General features: G+C 39.8%; 1 protein-coding gene across 2 annotated transcripts in view; it reads left to right on the top strand.

Annotated features, from left to right (window-relative positions):
* Positions 1-16: 16 nt before the first annotated feature.
* Positions 17-23,319, top strand: part of ATXN7 (ataxin 7) — a 105,644-nt gene continuing 82,341 nt past the window's right edge. For both annotated transcript variants that reach the window (XM_059715843.1, XM_059715844.1), the window contains exons 1-2: positions 17-103; positions 19,768-19,861. The gene's annotated coding sequence lies outside the window, so the exon portion shown is untranslated. The remainder of the gene's footprint in view (positions 104-19,767; positions 19,862-23,319) is intronic.

Below are 23,319 nucleotides of genomic sequence, written 5' to 3' on the forward strand. Positions count from 1 at the left end.
GACATGGACGCCGAGGCGGCGGTGGCGGCGGCGGCGGGGGCCGGGGCCGGGGCCTGAGGCCGAGGCCGAGCCCGGCGCGCGGGGCCGGGGGCAGCCGCTGCAGGTGAGGGGCGCCGCGCCACCCCCCCGCGGGCCTACCCGGCCCCGCCGCCCGCCACCCGCACCGCGGGCCTGGCCTGGGCTGGGCGGGCGGCCTGCCTGCCTGCCTGCCCCGCGCGCCCCGGCTGTGAGAGGGGCGGCCACGTGAGGGGAGGCAGGGCGACACATGGGCGCGGGGGGCACCCCGCACTTGCCATCGGTCACCCACCCGGAGCCGGGGTGTCCTTCACGCCTCCCTCCCTCCCTGGCGTCCCTCACTGTTGGTAACTTTCCTCTTTCCCTGCCCCTAAAACAGTCCTCGCCTTTCTCTTTGCGTTGCGTCCCTCTCACCGCCGCGGTGGTGGGCGCCGAGGCACCATTCAGGTCTCATTCGAGCAAATGGGAACAATGCCGCAGGCTTCGGGGGCGCCGCATCATGCTCCGCACCTTGCAGGTCAACCACCACCATTGACTGGCGTCCTGGCGTTGAACATCTCTCTACCTACCTACCTACCGAGATCCGTGCAGACAGTCTCACCTACCATCAGCTCACGTCCTCACATCTGACTATACACATGTACACACACACACAAATATACACATATACACACACATATACCTGTAAAATGCACGGATGCAATCCAAAAAATCAGAGGTCATTGCAACATGTCAAGGAAGTAATAGAAAATTATATATATAATTGATAAAATATAATATAGCTATACCTATCTAGATACTATATCTATCTATCTATAGATATCTACCTATAGATAGATGGATATCTATACTATATCTAGCTATACTATATCTATCTATCTATCTATAGATATCTACCTATAGATAGATGGATATCTATACTATATCTAGCTATACTATATCTAGCTATCTATCTATAGATATCTACCTATAAGATAGATGGATATCTATACTATATCTAGCTATACTGTATATCTATCTATAGAAATCTACCTATAGATAGATGGATATCTATACTATATCTAGCTATACTGTATATCTATCTATAGAAATCTACCTATAGATAGATGGATATCTATACTATATCTAGCTATACTATATATCTATCTATAGAAATCTACCTATAGATAGATGGATATCTATACTATAGCTATACTATATCTATCTATCTATAGATATCTATACTATATTTAGCTATACTATATCTATCTGTAGATATAGATGTATAGATAGATATAGAAAGTATAGGTCTATCTATAGATCTATCTATAGATATCTATGGATACTATAGATCTACCTAGATCTAGCTATAGATAGATAGATATAGTGATAGAATATAACATACTATTTTCTATCACTTTCTTGACATGTTGCAATGACCTCTGGTTTTTTTGGATCGCATCTGTGCATTTTACAGGTATCATTAACTTCGTGGCGACATCAGGAGACTTTCCCTTGAGAGACAGTTATGCAGCGGTCTGTCTCAGTAGCTGACGCTGTTTCCTGTTGTTTATGAGATGCTTGTCTTCATGTATGTCACTGGTCATAGGGCATTTCAGAATTTCATGTGTTCCTTGTATGTCTTTATCTCATCCTTGGATTGGTAGCACTGTTATTTAGGGTCAAATCCATTGCTTTTGTTATTAAATATTAGGAGTTTTAACTGTTGTATAGCGAAGTTAAGGGTTAAATCTGATGCGGCTTATTGAAACTCCATCACAAATAATACCAGTATATTTTGCAGTAGCACAATAGCTTCTGTTTAATAAAAATACAGGATTTTCTAACCTTTATGTAATTATAAGTATAGACTTTTAAGGCCGGAAGGGATTAATATGGTGATGTAGTCTAATTTTTGTCATAAGAGAGGCCACAACATTTCATGGAGTGATTCCTTTCTCAGGTTACTAGCTCCTTTTTGATCTAAAGCAGTGGTGGCTCATGTATGGCACAGGCAGCCTCGGTGTGTGGTGCACAGCACATCATGAAGGGGACAGACAGCGTAGTGGCAGATAAGGCAGGAAGCAAATCAGCCAGTCAGGCAGGGAGCACAGGGAAGAAAGCAGAGCAGCAAATCAGGCAGAGAGCACAGGGCTGGGAACAGAAAGCAGAGCAGCATATCGAACAGGGGAAGGGGATTGGAGTGACCCTTGGGGAGGGTGAGAGGCTTATGTGTGGCGCTCTTGCCAGAAAGGTTGGCCCCACTGATCTAGGGCATGTCTTCTAGAAAGACATCCACGCTTAACTTAGAGACTGCAAGAGATGGAGATCCACTATATTTCTTGGTAAATTGTTTTGATGATTAGTTATACTCTCAGTTTTTTAAAACCTTTATTTCCCATCTGACTTTGTCTAGCTTCCACTTTCGGTCACTTGATCTTGTTAGGCCTTTGTCTGCTAGACTCAAGAAACCACTACATAAGCACTTGCGGACTGAATGAATCACTTCTACACCTTAGTTTTGATAAGTTGGATGACTGAGTTTCTTAAATCTTGCACTGTAGGGCAGGATTTTCAGCCTTCACTTCTTTCAGCATCTTTAGTTTTGAAGTGTGGACACCAGCACTGGGTAAGTATTCCAGTAATGGCCTCATTAGTGCAGTATACACAGGTACTTTGCACTCTGCTAAGTGCATAGCCATGCAACTTTAAAAAAGCTATTCACTTGACTGGAGTGAACATTTACCTGTATTCAGCGTAAAGAAGGCTCATTAACTGGGAGAACAGCCTTCAGTAGCCTTCTCACGCCTCACTGAGGCTTGTAACCTTGTTCCTCAGAGGTTTTATGCTTCTCCAAACAGCTTTGAAGTTGACAAGACCTAGTCCCTTCACTGCTGTTTTGGCATCCTGGGGATTGATAGCTGTTACTTTCAGAAATTATGTTGTTAAAGGGAATACGGTATGTTACTAAGTAGAGAGTAGGAGCAGACCCAACAGTTCATGTGCAATTAAGCAGTTGAGGTACCTAACCAATATGCAGATAACTGATACTGGTTACACAGTAAACAGTAAACAAAGAATTGAGACCAGTATTATATTAACAATTGAATGAACTATGTGTTTATCCAATATACTTGTAAGTGACGTTTATATCAATTCTTACCCAAGAGTTTCTGTTTTATATATATCTAAGGACTTTAGCGGGCCTTTTAGCAGCTGCAATTCCCTGGGTGCTCCTGTTCACTTGCTTATGCACTGCAACTCCTGAACCTTTTCAGAGTACAGTTCCCCATGCTGTCAGGCTAGAAACAGGTGTTGTATTTGGACAGGTTGAACCTGTGTTTTTCCAGGAACAGAAATATGCTGGTATTGGAGTGGACACTCATTGCTCTTCTAATTGGGGTTTAGTGAGTGGCTGCGTGCACTGCTGCTTTTCTGCCATTGACTCAGTGATGCAATCCTGAGAGAACCATTCAGGTGCACTTTAAATGTCCAAGAGTAAACTGTTAGTACTTCTCAACCTGTGAATCTCTTTAGGATGTATCCTGGAACAACAGATATGGACGTCTAAACAGTTACACTTTGTCCTGGGACAAAAATAGTTGGTAAGATAGGTAGAAACGAACCAACATACAGTTACTACTATTGCACTGTTTTCCCTTTTACAATAATGCCACGATATTAGCTTTATTTCCAGTCTTCTGGACTTCCTTGCCATTCCAAGATTTATTAAAAATCAAATGAATGGTTGAGAGAACTCATCAGCTAACTCTTTTAAAACTCTTGGACACAAGTTATATAGTTCTTCAGATATTACACCCACAGCTGAAACTTAAAGTCATCAGTAGTCACTGATGGAACAAATAGTATTAAAATATTATTGTGAGAGATAAAAAAAAAAACCATCATCCAGCTTCATCTGAAATACAGATGATATTTTTGGGCACTTTTCCTTTTTCTTCATTGTTTTTGACAGGTTCCAGTATTGATTGATTTACATACCCCATCATTCATTTGATTTGTTAGTGGGGCCAATCTTTTTGGCAGGCACGCCACAAATTACTACCACACCCTCCCCAATGCTACCACACCCTCCCCCTTGCCCAATTGGCTACTCAGTTTTCTCCTCTCTGCCTTATATGCCTTTGTGCTGCCTGCTCCCTTCCTGATCTGCTACGTGCCACACACTCAGGCTGCCCATGGCTCACGTGCCACAAGTTGGCCACTTTGATTAATGTGATCTAGAGAAAGAATAATGTAGCCAGCCCCATCAATGTAAACAGCATTAGCACTTTAAGAAAAGTATTGGGAGGAGAACAAAGAATTTATTATGGCAAATATTTAAAGAAAATTTTCAAAAAAGGTGAAGCAGATCTGATTCCACAAGATTCAACAATTAGTGTCACAATAATTAAAAACTAGAATGTTGTGTAGTATTTGTTCTTTTATATCTCCCTTCTCCATAGCAGATTTAGTGGTCTTTTAGCTGAACATAGAGAGTGATGGAACAAACACCTCTGTTGGACTTCAGATCTTTAAAGGACCATCCTTTACCATAAGGCTGACCTACCTGTGACAGGGTGCTTTTATAAAGTAGAATGAGATATTTTATACTTCAATAGTCCTTGATTTAAGTGTTGGTCTCCTTTACTTTACAGAGGCATTTATTAGGCAGAACAAGGTGGTTCTTTATATTTACTGGTAGGTTTACTAACAGGACTGCCATGTTCAGACTCATGCTAGCACATTTTTACAGAAGTGGGCCATAAAGGGAAGGAGTAGGTGAAAAAGTATAGTAATAATAAAAAATCTACCCAACATTTTATAAGACATCTGGTAAATCAGTTTTGCTGACTACCCTGCCCGGTACTGGGCAACAGCTTGCTTAGTTTAATAATCTTCATCTTTGTTGCTGGCAGAAGCAAATAGATAATTATTTCTGAAGATTTTAATAGAAGCACTTTAAGTGAATTCAGATGCTAGAAGGTGTACTTGCTGGCAGTTTTCAAGAAATACAATTCACTATTGCCTTTGTTCCTTCTCCTGTGATATCTCATTGGGGGTGGGAGGGGATGGACTAAGACTTATTCTGCTCAGTTACAGGAAGAACAAGATTATATAGTTCTTAAAGTAACTTTTTTTCTAGAATTAGGAACATGTGTCTTTATGCTGATTTCAGTGAGGGTAATGATGTTTCTTTCTCAGATTCTTCCTACATGCTTTCAAAATATTATATGGGATTCTCTTTAATATTTAATTTATAAAGTTTTGGGATCCAGCTTTATACTTTCAAAATGATCACTTGCTTATTTATTAATATTTGCTATACCAAAACCTTCACTTCTGAGATTAGGCTCAGTGCCTCCAGACGCCTCTTCCAGTTGTGTGTTCCCAAGTCAGTAAGTGTGGGTACTCAAGTCAGCCTTATAATGTGATAAAGTGCTCCTCTTACTCAGCTAGTGCAAACATTCAGTTCACACATATCAAAGATGATATAATTAAGATGAGGGTATTGGTGGGGAATAAATGGAGGTCAGCCTGAGAGCGGTGGGAGAACTGACTGGTAGAAATAGCACGTTTACAAGTTCTCAGCTCTAAATGGGTGGTATGCCCACCTCTGGGCATCCTCAGGAATGCTGTTAAATCATTTTGTGCTTAGAAAGAACGTAAAGGTCTTTTTTATTGTCTGTGCTATAGTCATGTTGTCGTGAAAATATTACGAGGCATGCTTCACGGGGCTAGACCTCAAAAATATCAGGACGTTATTGCCATAGAGTGAAGCTTTTAGATGGACTAACTATCTACTGGCTTACAGGAGAGGGGATGGTTGGCAGGGTGTTTTCAGTAGTGGTGCCTTGATTTACTTCCTCTCCCCTACCCCCCTCTGTTGTTTCATGGATTTGAAGAGATTCAGGGCATTCTGTAAGGGCTATCTGCTTTTCCAGAGTTTTTAAGGAAAGAGATGGATTCTGACTGTCAGAAAGTTTACTTTGTTGGCACAGATGCAAATGTTTATGTTGAACAATTACTTTAAATACTGTACATGTGCTAAGACACATGATTAACACATTTAAAATATGTATATAAATAAATGTTGCTGCTGTTAAGGGGATTTTGTAAGAAGATTTGCAGGAAAACTAGGCATTTCCCTCTTTGGAAGGCAGCTGCTGCTTGTGCTTGAGCGATGTGCTTCATTCACCATGTGGCCAAATCCTCCAGCTCTGACTCCGTTTCAAAAAGCTGAATCAGAGCTATTGCATAACTTGTGAGTCAGCTTTTCAACATTTAACACACACTTTTTTTTTTTTTTTTTAAAGAAAAGCCTCACAGCAGTAAAAGGAAACCCAGAAGGTTTGAAGAAATTCTTCCAGCTTAGCAAGGGAAACCCAGATGTGGGGGAGGGAGGGGGTTGAAGCCAGGCCTCAGCCTTTAGAAGCTTAAGAAGGAAAAAAAATACAAATCTGTATCCACAAATGTATTCTTTTAACTTAATTTGTTCAGTGAAATAGCTCTTTTTGGGTAGGAGGTAGTATTTCAGAAGAGCTATTTACAGTTTTTATAGATCATGTTAGGATGTACAATGCCTGCCGCAGCTTGACTTGTCAGGTTGTTTCAACATTCAGGCTTGAGCCTTAAAACAAAACAGAGCAAAATCCTTCATAAAAATAGAAGTTGTTGCTTTCTTTGGAAGAAGGCTTATCTCAATCCTTCATTTTCCTCTGAGGGGAAAACAGTCTTAAATATATGGCAGTTCTCACTGGAATCAAACCAGCTGGGACACCTTAGAAGAGGACCTGAATCTGTTTAGTCCTTAGCCGTTTTGACCTTCACTGCTCACTTTCGGGGTCCTGCTTACTATCTCCACTGTTGTTGTTCTTCAGGCCATGGCTCTATATCAGCTTTGTGCTCACTTGGAATTACCTCTGGTCCTTTTTCTTTTGCTTCCCCTTTCCAGCTGAGTGCCCCCTTCCCAGCACAACCATGCACTCTCCTAGGGGTGGCACATACAGAGTTTTGAATCCCCTTTGGGGTAATTCATGTTCCTCCGAGGAGGGTATTAAACCTGTACCTCCCACAGTCTTGGTGAGTGCTGTCACAGCTAAGCTATTGTACTGCTAGCAGCAGCAATCCTCCCCCCTTCTCTGCTTGGTGCGGAGACCAATCTGTTTGGAGTGCTCTGCAAATGCTCACAAGATTGGGCAATGTAGGTGGAAAACTGCCTAGTTTGTGGTTTCTGAGGTATGAGACAGGCACTGAGTTGCTCAGTACTAGCAAGATGGAGGAACATCTGGGCCTGCCCAGCAACTGAACTTTAGGCACCTGGGGAATACTCAGAATATTCAGTAATGATGGCTCGACACACAGGAATAAAAAACCGACACAGGACTACTATGGCAGGGCATTAAAAAATAAAGTTAGAGCAGCAGGCTGGTGGTTTTGGGGATGGAAGGGAGAAGAGTACAAAAATTATAACAACCACTTTCAAAATAAAGATTAAGATTCTGCCACAAGATACACAGGCACATCTCTGTTGATTTGGACTTGTGTTTTCTACATGCTTTGACAGCAGAATTTGAAATGTAGAAGTTCAGTCAAACAAGCAACTAAAAAAAATCAAGGCAGAAAGGAGAATGGACTTCGTAAGTTGTGTATTACCAGGAAAGAAATAAAACGATCACAATTACTTTCCAAACTAGCAGGGAAAAAGCTAAATGTCTAGCATCTTTCTCTGTATGAGTAAACAGGGACCTAATCTGCAAATTCAGATTATCAAATGACTAGTTAGCTATCTAGCTAGCTATCTAGCTCATGTTATGTGCATGCCAGCATGATAGTTGTACCTACAAGTAAGGCCCCCCTGCTTGCACATGAACTCTGAACACTAGGCCTAAAGGCTCATACTCTTTTCCTGCCTAAGGTTTATAGAAATGTAAAGAACATTTTTATTGTACAAATAGTTTAGTAGACTCTGGATACAAACAAATGTTTATTCCTTTAAAATACAATGTGGGGGGAGACTGAGAACCAGATGCATAACAGATCTTTTTGACCTTCCAGCTTTTTTTTTCCTTTTGTTTCATTCTAATTACAATTTTAGGCATGCATGAAAATAACTGAACTAGTAAAAGAAAGTAGGGAGATAGTTTTGATTTTAATATCTGAGTGCATAAAGGTTGGCTTGTAAGAAGTGAGAGTAAAATAGAATGGCATTAATAATAAACATAAGTATGCACCTGTGATTTTGTGGTTTATTGTAAATATTTTCACTTAGTTTCGCCTCTATGTTGCATTACCACTTATATTTATTTAAAGATTTTTTCACCTTTAAGGTCTGCCTGTGGGCTATGACAAACATGTGAACTTAGGCTGGTGTTCAACAATAAAAATAACTTGAAATAGATGTGTTCTCTGACATATTAAAAATAAACTCAGGAGAATGATTTTAAGTGATACCATTGACTCAAAATCAAGTTTTATTTAAAAAAAATCACCCTAAACCACCCTGCCTCCCCTTCACCCCCTCCTTTTTTTTTTTCTTTTTGGTTTTATGGTCAGTGCTATTACTTAAGAAAAAATCATGTTTCTGTTGCTGTGTGAAATGCCAGTATAAATAGGCAAAAGCAGCTGTACCAAAATACTATTAAACAAATGAAAGCATAGATAAAATGTAATTATTTTCTGTACTTTGAAAAATTAAATGTACAGTATTACTTAACTTCACTAGGAGAAGTTGTGTTATTTAACATGATTACAGGATCATGGCCTTAGGCTTCCTTGTGACAAACAGTGCCGTTAAAGGAAAAGATCAGACAGAAGCATGACTTCTAAGCTTGCATCTCTGTAATGGATTTCTTATTTGTAAGGTCTCTTGACATTTGCAGAATTACACGTGCACCTGTTTGTTTTTTTTCAAATGTTTTGCATAGACCTCAGCATCTCTTGAATCTGGTTGTGGAAGGAACTTCCTGTATGTGGTATAATTATAGGACACACCCCAGATTTGTGAGTGACAGCTGGGTCCCTATCGACTCTGCCTAGAGTTACCTCCTTACAGCCTGTCTCCCAGCATGCCTTTCTAGAAGTAGCCGACTAAACTTGGCAGAGATGTAGAGTTCCAGTCCTAAAGCAGACATTTTGCAACAGGTTTCTGTACTTTCCTCTTTATGATTATATCAGTAAGTATATTTAATGTTCCCTGCATTTTTCTTTTGCTTTGCTGAGGCAGTAGCTGCTGTGAGAATGTGCTGCCTCCTCCAAAGAGAAGCTCCACGAGAAGTTATTCAGCAACTATAGCCATTTTAACACTAAGCAATGGCTCCTGTTGGCTTTCCCTGAGCCTGTAACTGGCATCTTTTAATACTTTCAGCTCAGGCACACTATGAATGTCATGGCAGGGTCAGGGACTGAAATGCAGTACTCTGTTACAAAGACCCCTGCAGCTCTTCTGAGGTGTGCTAGCCTAGCTACACTGCTGCTGATTTGGGGGCAGTGCACCCGAGCTGGCTTGTGTGACTGCACAGGCTGCCTTGAGCTCGACAGAGCACCACACTAAGGCAACAACACTATACAACTTGCAGTCAGGGCTAGCCTGCTGCTGATTTCAGAGCTTGCATGGATTACTTTGCTGGATCAAAAAGGTTACTGGTATAAAATGCAGATCCCCTGTAATATTCATCAAGACTTGCTTTAATTTTTATAATTTATCATCTATCAGAAGATGCCATCTGCTACTTGTGATGCACTCTTTCTGATTATGCCTTGCAGAGAACCACTTTGAAGCTTTCAACTCATTGCCTTTTTTTTTTTCTTCTTTCTTCTTGGCTCTCCCTCCAGTTGGGAAGTATTTTCTCTGTGTTCTCAGTGCCTGACTAGTGTTTCTCTGTAGATCATCAGTGATATCAACAGTTTTATTCCTTTTTATATTTGTGCTTACACCATGAAAATTATGTTCCTGTTTATTCAAAAACAAGACTTGAATATTTTCAAGTGATCAGAATATGACATGCCATTGACTCATTACTGATTCATTTATATGCAAATACAAAAAACAGAGTGGTGGATGCACCTCTTATAATAAGGAAAACATTCCAAGGTGTGTTCTCTATACAACAGCTTCTAGGGTTAGACAAATTTTGAATTTAATGTTGGTAGCGATCCTGTTGAGCTTTTTAAAACTTTGTTTGACAAGGACCTATCCCTAACGAACTGTTCTGAGATTAAGAAACCAGCAGTTTCTAGTAAGCATAAGATCAGATGCTCCTCAACTTCTCAAATGACATCAGACTGAAAATTGTATGCGACAAAAAGGAAACAGCAGTAGAAAGATACCTTTTGTTTTTGCCCATCTCTCCCTATTGTCTCACTTCTCCTTTTCAGCCTAGATTGCCCTGCCATATTTAGATACATTAATTAGTTGCAGGTGTGGATGGTAAGTGCTGTTATGTAACTGGAAGTTCTGCTTCATTACTTTTCAGGAGCACAGAAAGGCCCAGTCAGGTCTGAAGCCCTCTGCTAGGTTCTGTACAAATGCATCAATAGAGAGAGTTTCTGTTCCAAAGAGCTGGTAATCTAAAAAGAAATGAAAAGGTTATGATCCCAATCCTACAAACTATTCTGTGCCATTGGATCACTACGTGAAACGCTACTAGGACTTCATATAGGTGCAGGAATCTGCTTGTGTGCAGAATGGTTTGCCAGACTGCAGCCAAAAGAAATGGGGAAAAAATGGGAAGGATGTAGAGTGATCCCAGAGTTAATTGGCATATGCCGTTTTAGTTGTACTTTTCTTGGCGAAGGGGAGAAGGGATCATTTTTGTTGCTTTACCGTGTATTTGGCCACCATGACTTCTGGTTTTTATGGTTGTTGATCCTAGCCTAACGTTTATTATTCTGATCGGGGCGCATCTTGACAAATCATGGTTTGGGGCCCTGAAACATACTAACTCCCATCCATTTCAAAGCTGACATTAGTGGCCATGAAACTTAACCTTAATTTTGTGACACCACCAGGACTCTGCTCCGTGTATTGCTCCTCCAGATATTGCATTGGTCCCGGATGCTCAGGATTGGTTGCTTCATGCCCTGCATAATTCTGGGAGAAGGAAGATATGCAAGAGACTGTACATTGCCTCTACGGTTCTGTGAAGCACGAAGCTGCTCTTAAGGTGCAGCCAGGCAGTTCTCAGTGGTTCCATCTGGCAGCATCCTGTCGTAAGACTGTAGGACAAATACATCGCCATTTGAAACTCCTTTGCTTTTCTTCTTTTATCATGTCTTCCTGCCCCTACTTGCTTGTTTCTCATGTGGGAGAAAAGTCCATCCAGTTGTCTAGCATTCCAAGGCAACATGGAAAGGACAATTAGGAGGAGGAGGGCAGTGACTAAGGAGAATTGACCGCCTTTTGGCCTCTTTGATTCCTGCTGAGTAGAAGAGTAACTGCACATGCTTTAGGAATTTTTATCAGATATGGGCTGAGGGCTGATATAACTCAAAACTCACTTTTCTATGAACTCTGACAACTTTCACAGGAAACGTTTTCCTGTGAAAACTGCTTGGTAGCTCCATTTTACACAGAATGTGTCATACCATATGCAAGGGAGATAGATGCAGGTTTTGAATTGTAGCTGCCTGTGGGGAATAATGAGTTCAAAGCACCCCCAAGAAGGGCTATGTTTTCCTAAACATCTTATTTTTATTATAATCCTCTAACAGCTTTGTCCTGCTGTGAGTACCTGCCCTCCTTTTTGTTTAGGTTTCACTCTCTGTTGCACTCTTACTTCCAAACCAGTTGTAAAGTTGTCGTTTCTGCTGGGGAAACCTGAGAGGCTTTGTAGGGAAGGACTGTGGTATCCATATGCATCTTTCTGAACAATTCTTATGGTGACTGCACAGGAGCAAGAAAAAGGAATTACTGATTTCAAAAGATTAGAGTATGCTATTTGGTTCAAAAATAGGTAATTGTATTAATAGTGAGTTTTTAAATCCCATTTAAATCTGTGATTGTATCGCCTCTTAGAATGTATTCATTCCTTTGTAGGAATAATAGTAGGTGGGAAGTGCACTGAGTAATGTTGAGCTAGTGTATCTGTTGCAATAATGACAAAGCTATGAAAAAGTTTGCAGTGTTTTTATAATGCTTCATTAACAGTGTGTTTAAGCAGGGACAGAAAAAGAATGAGGAACCTGGTGAAATATTTTCCTCATGAGATTAGTAGCCGTGGTTCTAAGATTAGCAAATGGCTGTAATAACTGCAGAATGAATTGGCAGGTACTTATACAGATAAGAAATATTGAATGAAATGGGTATATCATTTGCAGAGAGGACAATTAGCGTAAGGAATTTAAGTTGAGTTTGTAAATTATTATTTCGCAGAAACCATCTTCCTGCCTGTCCAGTAGTTGATTGATCCATACCTATTAATAGTTTCACTAAATTTAGAATCATATTTAGAAGTGAGTCATTAAGTAATTATTGTGTTTCTGATTTGGCAAAGTACTTAAGCATGAATCTAATTTGCAGTAGGTGAGTAGTCTTATTGATTCCAGTGGGACTAATATACTTAAGGCCTTACTCAATTTGGGGCCATGTAAATATATTTCTTAAGGTACAAATATGGAAATTTGTATTTTGGCACTAAATGCAGGGTTCAATCTCACATATGTCACTAACATAAGTAATAATGAACTTCTGCCAGTGTTTCTGTAGTGACATGTCTTTCCTTGGGGGAGGGGAGTTAAAATGTGTTAGGTAACCATTCATTTAATGATGAAACTCTATATTCAGCTCCTGAACACAGCATGTATGTGTCCATAAAATGTCCTGAAAATAAGCCTCTCTTTTTTATTTAAGCAGCCGAAACAAGTGCATACCAACCCAGAATCTAAGCTGGTACCAAAACCTAATCTCGAAATACATGAGTTTGACAAACAGCATAGCAATTTTTTGCATTATTTGTCATCCACAGCACGTAAATGTTTACTTAGCCTGTCTACTGGAATGCTGCTCTTACGTAAAACTGTACAGGTTTTTATTATTCAGTTATGCAACACCACACACTCTAATTATGTTTTTATTCGTCTTCAGTGCTTTAGCACTGTTGCCAGGTTTTTAAGTGTTATTTGTATGTGTCTCAATTTTTAGCGCCTTTTTAAAGCCTCAGCTTCTGGAGCCATGTGAATACATGAGAATCTTAACTTTCATTTGAAAGAAAAATGTTTCCAGCCCTCGTGTTAGCAGAGAAAACCTTGAAAAATAAATGACCCAGGTGCTCAGAAACCAGGAGGTAAATAAAAAGAAACCCAAAACATGAATTGTAAGCCAGTCTCATAATTTGCTGAGTTATTGGTGTTGGAAATGTTCTCATCGTTGCAAGGTTTTTCTCAACATTTTATGTGACTCCCTATTTTCTAGCTGGCAGTCGTTATTAATAAGGATGGAGGGATCATTGTAGGGTTATTTTTCTTGGAATGTGCAAGTTTCTCCTCCGATTGGTTCCTCCGCTTGGAATTTTTATGATGTTGGACAGCAATAAAAATGCCACCTCAGCTTCTCCCTCCTGAGCTGAAACAGAATAATTCTGAAACAAGAAGAAAAGAAGGGGAAATACCAGAAACAAGGAAAATGGGGCTGAGAAATTGTGAAAAAGAAGTGCTTTTAATAATGATTAAAACATTAAGAAAGCCCATTGAAACGTTGTTCCCCTTCTCCCCACATCAGCAAGGCTCTTTTTCCAGCATAACTGAAATAACTTTGTTTTCTAGAATGGGAAAATCCCAGTTTCTCCTTCCTCATTTGGTTTCAGACAATAATCTAAACAAACAATACATTACCCTTTTTGTGTAAGACTTTTTCTGACCTTGTGAGACAAGGGTAAAGAAGGTATAGAGGGGATACCAGCCATTGGGTAATGCCTGAGTTTAATTCCCTGTTGGGTGGGGAGGGACTCCTTTCAGTCTTGCATGTAAGGGGAATTTGTTTGTTTGAAAAGCATTAAAAAGGGCCTGAAGAAGAATGCAGTGAATTCAAAAGCTTGTTTAAACCTATCCCAACTATGCGGTTGGTCTAATAAAAGATATCACCCACAGAAATCCATGCCTTTCTCATATTTTCTGGACCATCATGGCTATATCATTTTGACTTTTAGACCTCTCTCTTCATTCACATCTAGGGACTTCCTTCTACTGGATTCACTTTGTTCTTGCCCTGTTTCAAATCCATCTCCCTTCAGTATAATTCCTTTCCTTCATCCTTGCTGTCCTCCCTTCTCCCTCCCAATTGGGTCTCTGCCCTTGATTTTCCTATTGCTCTGTCCTTTCTGTGTGTGAGATTAGGCTAGCCTTTAGGGTTTCCCTCCAACATTACTTGCCCTCTCCCTAGCTGCCCTCTGGCTTCCCACCCATGCTACCACTATTGTTCTGCAAAGTTGCTATTATAGTAGGCACGGCACAGTGTGGAAGCGGTGGGGAGAGACACAGAGAGGGAGCCCTGAACCTCCTAGGCAGGAAGGCTTGTAGCTCAGGATATAGCTATTATCTCATAAACAGAAGTTATTGTTGTAATATCTTAGTGGTCAATACTAGAAGTTCGTCTATATATTATATCTATCCATGCCTTTAAACTTACTGCTGGATTCTAATCTCCTTTACCTTTGTATATACCCAGAGAAACTAATTTGAAATTTCTGGAGTATCTCTGATGTTACACTGGTGTAAATAAGAGCTGAATCTAGCTGTTGGTTAGTTTGATAAGCAACAATAAAAGATCAGGAAAAACTTCTTCACAGTAAGGGTGGCCAAAATTTGGAATGGGGTTCCAAGGGAGGTGGTGCTCTCTCTTACCTTGGGGGTCTTTCAGAGAAGGCTGGATAGGCATCTGTCTGGGGTCTGACCCCAGCCCTCTTTCCTGCCTAGGCAGGGGGTTGGACTTGATGATCTGTTGAGGTCCCTTCTGACCCTAGCATCTATGAATCTTACAGCTATATCTATACACCTGCACTAGTTCAGGGGGCAGGGGTTACTACGCACTTTTCGGATGTACAGTAAAAACACAGTCCCTGCCCTAAAGAGCTTGCAGTCTAAAACTGGCAGGTCACATTTTATTTGCCATAACCAGGGACTAGGTAACTGTAAGCAGCTGATATTTCCAATATAATAGATTAGCTGAGACAATCTTTTTATATCTCCAAAAGAAAGGTGTTTTAATTAAAATAGAAAAAAGCATTTAAAATGTTATTTAATTTGCCTTTGATATAAATATGACAAAACAATTTAAAATACTACCAATTATCTATATTGAATTATACCATGAAATTAATTTTATAGCTCGTACAGAAACCTGAATAAAGGACCACCGTTTGAAAACTGCACCCCTATTTCTTTTGGGTATTAAGTATATCTGTGATAGTGGGTGCCACAATAACAGTAATTTTTTTTTTTTTTTTTTTTGCATAAGAGGTCATTGGGATGCCTTATAAATGCTTTGCTTTCAAAAGGTACCCAGGTAAATGATATCACCTCTACCACAAGTCCTGATTGCTTCTTACTTTCAAAAAGGCAGTTGGTAAAACTGGAAGTTATCTTTTCCTGGGAAGGAGGAGGTGTCAGCAATGGTTAAAAGAAATTGTAGCCTGGAGAGATTTTTACCCATAATCTCATTTAGGTGATGCATAAAATAATGGCTTTTAAAGAGTAAGCAGTAATCTAGTACAGTTTTCTATGTATTTTAACTTCACATCTAGGAAATATGGTCCAGGAATTGTTGGAATTATACCAAAATCATATGCTGGTATGTCCAGAAGAGCCTGAATGCCTAGTGAGTGGAGCAGACTCAAGAGACCTGGGTTCTGGTCTCAACAAAAACAGGCTTGGTGGGTTAACTGGGGCAAGACACTTCCCTTCTATGCCGTGATAACCCACTTCGTAAAATGGCAGTATTATATGAACCTGCTTTGTAAAGCGCTTTGAGATCTAAAAGCCCAATGTATAAAGATAGGTATTATGGACCTAGTGGGAGGTCTCCCTCAATGAAATCGGCTTCCCTATTTCTGGCATCTCTTCTAACAGATTTTAGTATTATGTTCTGTTTTGCCTATTGAGGGCATTATTATTGTGCCTGTTCTGTTCGCAGAATGAGACAAAAATCCTCGGTTTTTTGTTTTATTTTTTTTCTCATGTCATCCCATCTTTTAGCTCTCCATTGAAAATTTATGACTAGGATATTCTGCCTTTATACTTGCCTATCATCACCCCTGTAGGGACAATTAATCCCTTGTTAGTGGAGAGTGAGGGCAGAAAAGGTCTCTTTTTCTCTTCTCTACCCCCTCCCTTTCTATCTGTGTCTTTCTTTGGGCATGGAAAATGTAGGTCAAATTGCATCACCAGAAAATGCAACAGTCAGAAAGGTGTTTGAAAAATGCTGACATCCTTAGCCTGGGGTACATGCCACTGTCCTTTGTTTATACTGAGACTAGTGATGTACCTGTATAAGAGCCAGCATCATCTTTAAGGTTAGTGGCATGCTACCTAAATTATGAGCCATATTTTAAGACGATATTCATCTTTCTTCAGTATTTGACTGCAACAACTCTTAATAATGATATACACAGAGAGCTAATTTGAAATCTTAAATTTGTAGTAACCATAACTGTATAGAGTGAATAACTCACTGCTTATCTTTTATATTGGAAGCACCATAGTAAATGTTGCTAAGTATCTAATGACATACTGTTATCTTGATTAGCTACATTCATAGACTATGTACATGAGCATGTTTATTTTTTTAGTTTGTGTAAAGTACTCATCATGCTGACATAAATGTGGCTTTCTCCTTTCATTATTTTTAAATGCCAGGGTCAGGTGTGGGTTTTTCCCTAGTGTTTACATCAACAGGAAGAAAAGTCTGTCTGACATGTTTTAGACAATCTTTAGTGATTGTCTAATCATCTTTTATATACAAGGCTTCAAGTGTTGATGCAATAGCAAGTTGTGATCAGCATGAAAAATTCTGAGCATCAAATGTAAACCTTATTTTTTCACTTTGCTTCTTTTCATGTAGTCACAGCTGAAATTTTGAATAAAATGTATACATATATTTTTTCAATTGTCTTTGTCCTGGCTGGTTGTCAAATGGTGGCTTATGTCATGCCATACGGTCGGGTATTTTGGAATATAAAGTAGACTAGGCAGTTTATAAAAAGAGGCTGCGACCAAATATTCATTCCCTATTTCCAAAACCATGCATTTTCCTAGCTTGTGCGCATGTGCGTGTGTTTTTCTTTATGTAGCTGTATTTAAACAGCTGAAGTATAATATGCAAAGACATCTTATTATAGCATTAACCTTACTGCTGACTTTTAAAAAAGATCTCGAAGTTAAAAGGAAAATTACTGCAGATGCAGCTGAAACTACCGACAAAAGTATATGATTGACTGGGCAACTTTACTTGCATTGTAGTGCTTAAAGAGTTTGCTACAGGATTTGCATATGAATTTTGAGATAGTTATAAAAATATTGATAACTGTTGACAGTCATAAATTAGTAGTTACATCCTGAGTCTTTTCATTATCAGGGAAGTTATATGCATCTCTGGAATTGTTTAGGATCAGCTTGCGGGTTATTTCATAGGTAAATCTTGTACTTTTACATTGAGAATTCCATTTTGTTTGGTTTGTATCAATACATTAATATATGTATCAATATAGTGTATCAATATCCTAGTAGTTAGGGGGAGAAAGTTAGCTTTTTTATGAATAAGAATAGTGCAGAAGTATGAAGATACATCTTCCGCTGTCTACCACAGCTGTTCTCAACCTTTTCAGACTTGTAGCACTCCTCTTTAACTCCTGTGAATTGAGCAGCACCCCCTTTCAAAAACTAACTTACTTATTACAGTGCTTACCTCTTTGTGTAGGGGCCAGGCAGGGACTGAGCCTGAACCTCATCTGCTCATCTCCTCACACCTCATGTTACTCTTCAAAAGATCTCATGGCACCCCAGGGTGCCCTGGGGCCCTACTTGAGAATCTACCAGTTAAGATTTCTGTTTAAAACATTTAGTCTCTACCTATTGATGTTATTAAAATATAAACAATTGCATCTCTCAGAAGATTTTAAAATTATAAACTTGATAGCGTCTTTTTTTTAGTCCATCTTTGTGCCTCTGGGCTTCTCAAGTTGTCAGGTGCTGGTTCAGCTCCAGTGGAAAGTAGGATGGCCCAAAAACTGCTCTTGTACTGCAGTAGGTCCTACAAAACCATCCAGCAGCCCCCTTCAAGTATAGGTGGAATTGGTCCCCCTCTAACAGCCCCCCTGAAGTCCTCATTAGGCCTCTCCTGTAATAGTGAATGGCTAAAAACACAACTGCATTGGGGTAGTTGTACTTTATGTATATTCAAAGTCTTATTTATGTATGTCTTGGTAAACACGTGCCCTAAAGTAGTATCAGTTTGGATGCTTGCTGACTAAGGCATCATGTTTCAGAACCATGTTCTGTGATGCACATTTTTGATTCTTGAAACACCAAAAAAAATAACAAAAAAAAAAGATTAGGGTATGGTGCCTCGGTGAACTCGGATGTAAAATAGTTTGCCCACCAGGAAGTTGAATTTCCGTGCTCTCAAATGTTAATTTCTTGTAACCCTAACTTTACAGTTCTTTAGTTTGCTTTGTTTGTTTCCTTTGTTTTTGGTTTTTGCTACCTACAACTTTCTTGGAAAGAAGTTTTCTCTTAAATTGATTATCTTTATTGCCAGTCATAACTCCAGTTTGGTCAAGTTTTCTTCTAGGATTTAACTTTTGCTCTGGTGAACTGAAAAATTACTCTTGCTGTTTTCTGTAACAGTAAATTAAAGGGTATTAATGGTAGTAGACACACTTCTTCCATTCACTTTTTCATGGCGGAGGCATAGTTCAAAATTTGGCACACTGTTTTGTTAAGTGTAGGTCTTGTTTATTTCCTTGTCTTGTTATTATATTATGCTTTTCGTCCCATCTTTCCACTGGCTCCCCAGTTGCCATTGCATCAAAGTCTTAAAACTCTGCATTGTCATTCTTATTTTAATTGCAGTGTTTTTCACTTGTTCAATTAAATGGTTTTAAAAAACAAGCTTAATTTGTAAAATAATACCATTTTTTTCATGTAGACAAGTTTTATATGCTAATCAGTCTCATTTTTAACTCATTTTATTAGAGATGACATAATAAACAATGTTACATGTAACTTATCACTGTTGGATTTCTAAGCTGCAGGTCCTGGTAATAAAAATGCTGGTGACCGCTGTGCATGAGTGGACCTTTTGTGCTACCTTTGGGAGATCTCTACTGTATGGTAGAAAAGTCTAACACTAAAGCAGGTACTGAGGCCCTGATTGTGGAGAGACCTGGTGATGCAGATTCTTCATGGCCAAAAAGGTCCACAGCCATGCAGCTGTTTTCAGGAATAGCGGTCTAGATTTAATATGGAGAGTAATAGGTTAATATGAAAACTGGGTTGATGAAAGGATCCAGACAATTCAGTGAGTTTTGTTTAAATACTGCTTCAGTAACTGTTGGGCTATCAAGGAAAGACTTATGAGGTACCTAATGCCAAAAAGCATCATTCTCTATTTACAGTTAAAGTTCCTGATAGTAACCCCCCGCTAAATTATCTTTGAAAGCTGGAAAAGCTTTGTATTAGGACATCTTTTTATGTCAAAGCAAAAATTGCAACTATGGAATTTCAGTGAGACAAGATTGCAAGCATTTTACTATTGTATTTTTTTTTTTTGTTCTCTTTCAGATTTGAACACATACATGTTCAAGAGAGCTTCCATAATCCAAACAGATGAAGATCAATTGATATATCAACCCAGTGTTTTACCATACTTTTTAAGGTACTGTGACACACTTACCTATGTTTTTTCTTAAGCATAATATTCACATACTTCAGGTGTGACAAACATGAAGAACAGGATATTAACAGAGTTGCAAAGCAAATCTGAAGTACTACCAGATGCAGCGTGGAGATGTTTTGATAAGCTGCAGGTGTTTAGTGCATGCTATATTGAGAAGAGATTTTACAATCAGCCAGAATGAGTGCTGTGCATATATCAGGCAGACCTCAAAACGTACAATCAAACTTATTTTATCTGGATGAGGTGGGGGCATACAAGTAGCTTGGTGAATAGGGTTTTGTATTAGGTCTTGTTTGTGTATCTGGCTATATCTTACCATGCCTAGGGAAGGCATCTCCAAATATGCTGAGCTACTCTTGAAGCTAAATCAGTATAGCCATCCTGGCACTGCAGACATACTAGGTAGTATGGGGCAGATAATTAGGACTGTCACTCAGCAGTCTTAATTACCTTGCTTGTAGCACCACGCAGAGATAGCTACAGTGCTGCTGGGTCTGGAGGCATTACACATAGGATATTGTGATGTGTTTGTGGGTAGTGTTACCAGGCACAGTAAGTGAGTTTGCCTGTGTTACACTTTGTGAGACTTGCATTTTCTTCAGCTATTCAAATTCTCTCCTGCCTGTTTTCATGCGCTGTGATGACACCTTAAAAAAAATCTGACAACGGTTTCAGTCTCCTATCTTGACCAGTGTTGTCTCACTGTGCTCCCTTGTCTCCCTGCATCAGTATGTTTCCTCTTGTCTGATGCTTAGCTTTCAGGCACTTTGGGATAGGGTGTCTCTTCTGGTCCTTTCTTTGTACAGAACCCAGCCAAAAGTTGTCCCAGTTTCTCACTAGGGTTTTGAGTTGGTGTGCTAACACTGGGCTGCCTAACCATCAGACTGTGGGCTGTATGTGACCTGCAAGGGGTTAATTTCCAACCTCTGGGTTCCCCCTGGCAGTTGTGCCCCTCATTTCTCTACCTCTGCTGCTGGGATCTCCAGACTCCCCCTCTCTTCTTTGGCTTTCATTACCTGTCTCTATCCCAGGAGGTGGGGTGGGGCAGGGCAGCCTGCAATGCTTGAGGAGCCTGCAGCACAGGAGGTACAGGGGGTCGGGGAGACTGCCTGTGTGCAGTGCAGCAGTGAGGGGGGCTGCTTGCCTGCCCACCTGTGCTGTCCTGTGCAGTGGTGGGGGTGGCCAACCATCTTGCCTGGTGTGGCAGTGTCAGGGAACCACCCACCCATGTAGTGCCAGGGGAATTTGCAGCCGAGGAGGTGAAGAGGGGACCCTGGCCAGCACTGGTGCAGCCCCTGGCCACTAAATTAGACAGCCCTGTGCTAACGCATAGCAAATGATAGTATTGGGTGAAAATCAGATATTGCAGTACTTCCTGATGATGTAGTGCTAAATTCCTTTTGACATTTATCATGTTACCTTCATCTGTTCTCCCTCCTGTATGCTTGCCGTAGTCTGTTACTTGTTTGTGTATTTTCATTTGATATGGTAAAAAAAAACTCCACAAATGCAGTCTAAGCTCGTATTTGCCTCTTCTGCACAAACCTGAGGGGTCTAGTCTGTTCTAGTCAGGCTTATATTTGCTGTGAAAAGCAGCTTTTTATGCCTTTTAAAATAGATTATTGTAGAAAGTACCATTAAAGTTAGCATGCTGCTGGTCTGTAAAGCTGAAAGAAGCAGAACTTATTTAAGTGGCATAGATAATTGGGGCTAAGGAAGAAAGGGGAATGGTTGTCACTGTATTATTTTTGCTTTATTTGAGTCTTCTCTTGAGCCGCTCAGTTAAGATAGTATTTTTTTTTTCCTTTTGAAGACCTATATTGAAACTTTTAACTTGGAAACTGTAATTATATCAAGTCAGTGCTATTTCAGGGGAAGAAACATTGTGTAAGCATTATCTGTGATTCCACACTGCAAGATCCTGTGTTTACTGGCGTGTGGATTCAGAAAAGCAGACTTGTGGCTCACCAGTTGAGAAATTCACTTCACAGTAAAGCTGTAGAGACCTGGTATGCTGCTTGGGACAGCTTAGATGTAACAGTTATGGTGTTTACCAAAGTGAATCTGATCTTTTGTGTTGCATGGCAGAGACCATGTAACCCCTGAATAGGTTTTTAGGTTAATACTGGTAAGTCTGTCTTTATAGGTAAATCATTTATTTTTGATGAATTAGTCATCAAGAATTTAAATCAGAGAAGGATATTGGAATACCCTGGCATGTGAGAAGGACATTTTAGTCAATAGCCATATCCTGCTTTGCATGAGATTACCAATTTTGTATCAACAGAGCAACAGAAGAAAAATGAACCTCTCTTGCTAACACTGGAAAATGAACCTCTTATTTTCTTGCTGGCTGTAGGATTTAAAAAATTCAAATGACTGAAGAATCCAACAAATATAGTGTGTATATAGTGGGCCTACACATTTATTCTTTTATTTACATTAGGGCAGATTGGTTTTGAAGGCTGTTCAGAATGGCAGTGTTTTACATTCACTTTACATTGGCGTAGGTCGGTGGTTCTCAATCTTTTTAGACTGAGGCAGCACTTGATAGATTCAAAGCACCCTGATTAGACTCAAGGCACCCCTCAGAAAATGCCAGCTTTTAGTTTTCACTCATGTGTTGACTATAGAAATTGTTCTGTTGCAAAGAACTGAGAGAGACCACAGCAGGTCAGAAAGTTTTTAACACTATGGTTTCCTATGAGAAAACTCTGGGTTTATCTTATGCCACAGCACCCGGGTTGGAAATCATTGGGTTAGGTGCTTTGAGGGTGTGCAGGCCTTTGATCTTACATTTTCCACTTTGTTTGTAAAAATATAACTTATACTAAATTCATCATTAAGGAACCCTATTTCAATATTTCTACTACATTTTAGCAAAACTGGGAGAGGAACAGTTTTTCTGTGCTGGGATATTTTTAAAAAAAATCTAGGAATGTTTTCCTTTTCTAAAGAGGGGTGGGAGAATGTTTTCCCCCCAGAACTGAAGTCCAGGGGGATTGCAATTTGGAAACAGCAAAATGTGGTGTTTCAGCTATGAAACTGACAAGAATTGTGTCAATTTCAGTCTGCATCTGCTAGAGCCTCCAGGATCTTAGCTCCATGACAGCCTGTATGACAAGCTGTTGAAGATGTGGGAACTATGGAAGCCTTGGGTCCTTCGTGGTGTACCAGGTGGGCTAACAGGGAACTTGGAAGCCCTTGGGATTGCTCTCGGGCATAGTGGGTTGTTGAAGAGACAGGCAAGTGAGCTTGCAGGAAACCAGGCAGGGGTATATCAGAAATAAACTGAAGCCAAACTGTTCCTGTACAGTGTTGGGAGTTCAGTTAATTGGGAAATTAAAAAGAACAGTTTTGTTTGTGTTATGCTGACCATAATTATTTGAAATGTAGAAACCCTTCAAATGCCAAGAAGGCATTTGAAGGGTCTCTAA

The sequence above is a fragment of the Alligator mississippiensis genome, chromosome 12 (assembly GCF_030867095.1).
Source record: "Alligator mississippiensis isolate rAllMis1 chromosome 12, rAllMis1, whole genome shotgun sequence".
NCBI lineage: Eukaryota > Metazoa > Chordata > Crocodylia > Alligatoridae > Alligator > Alligator mississippiensis.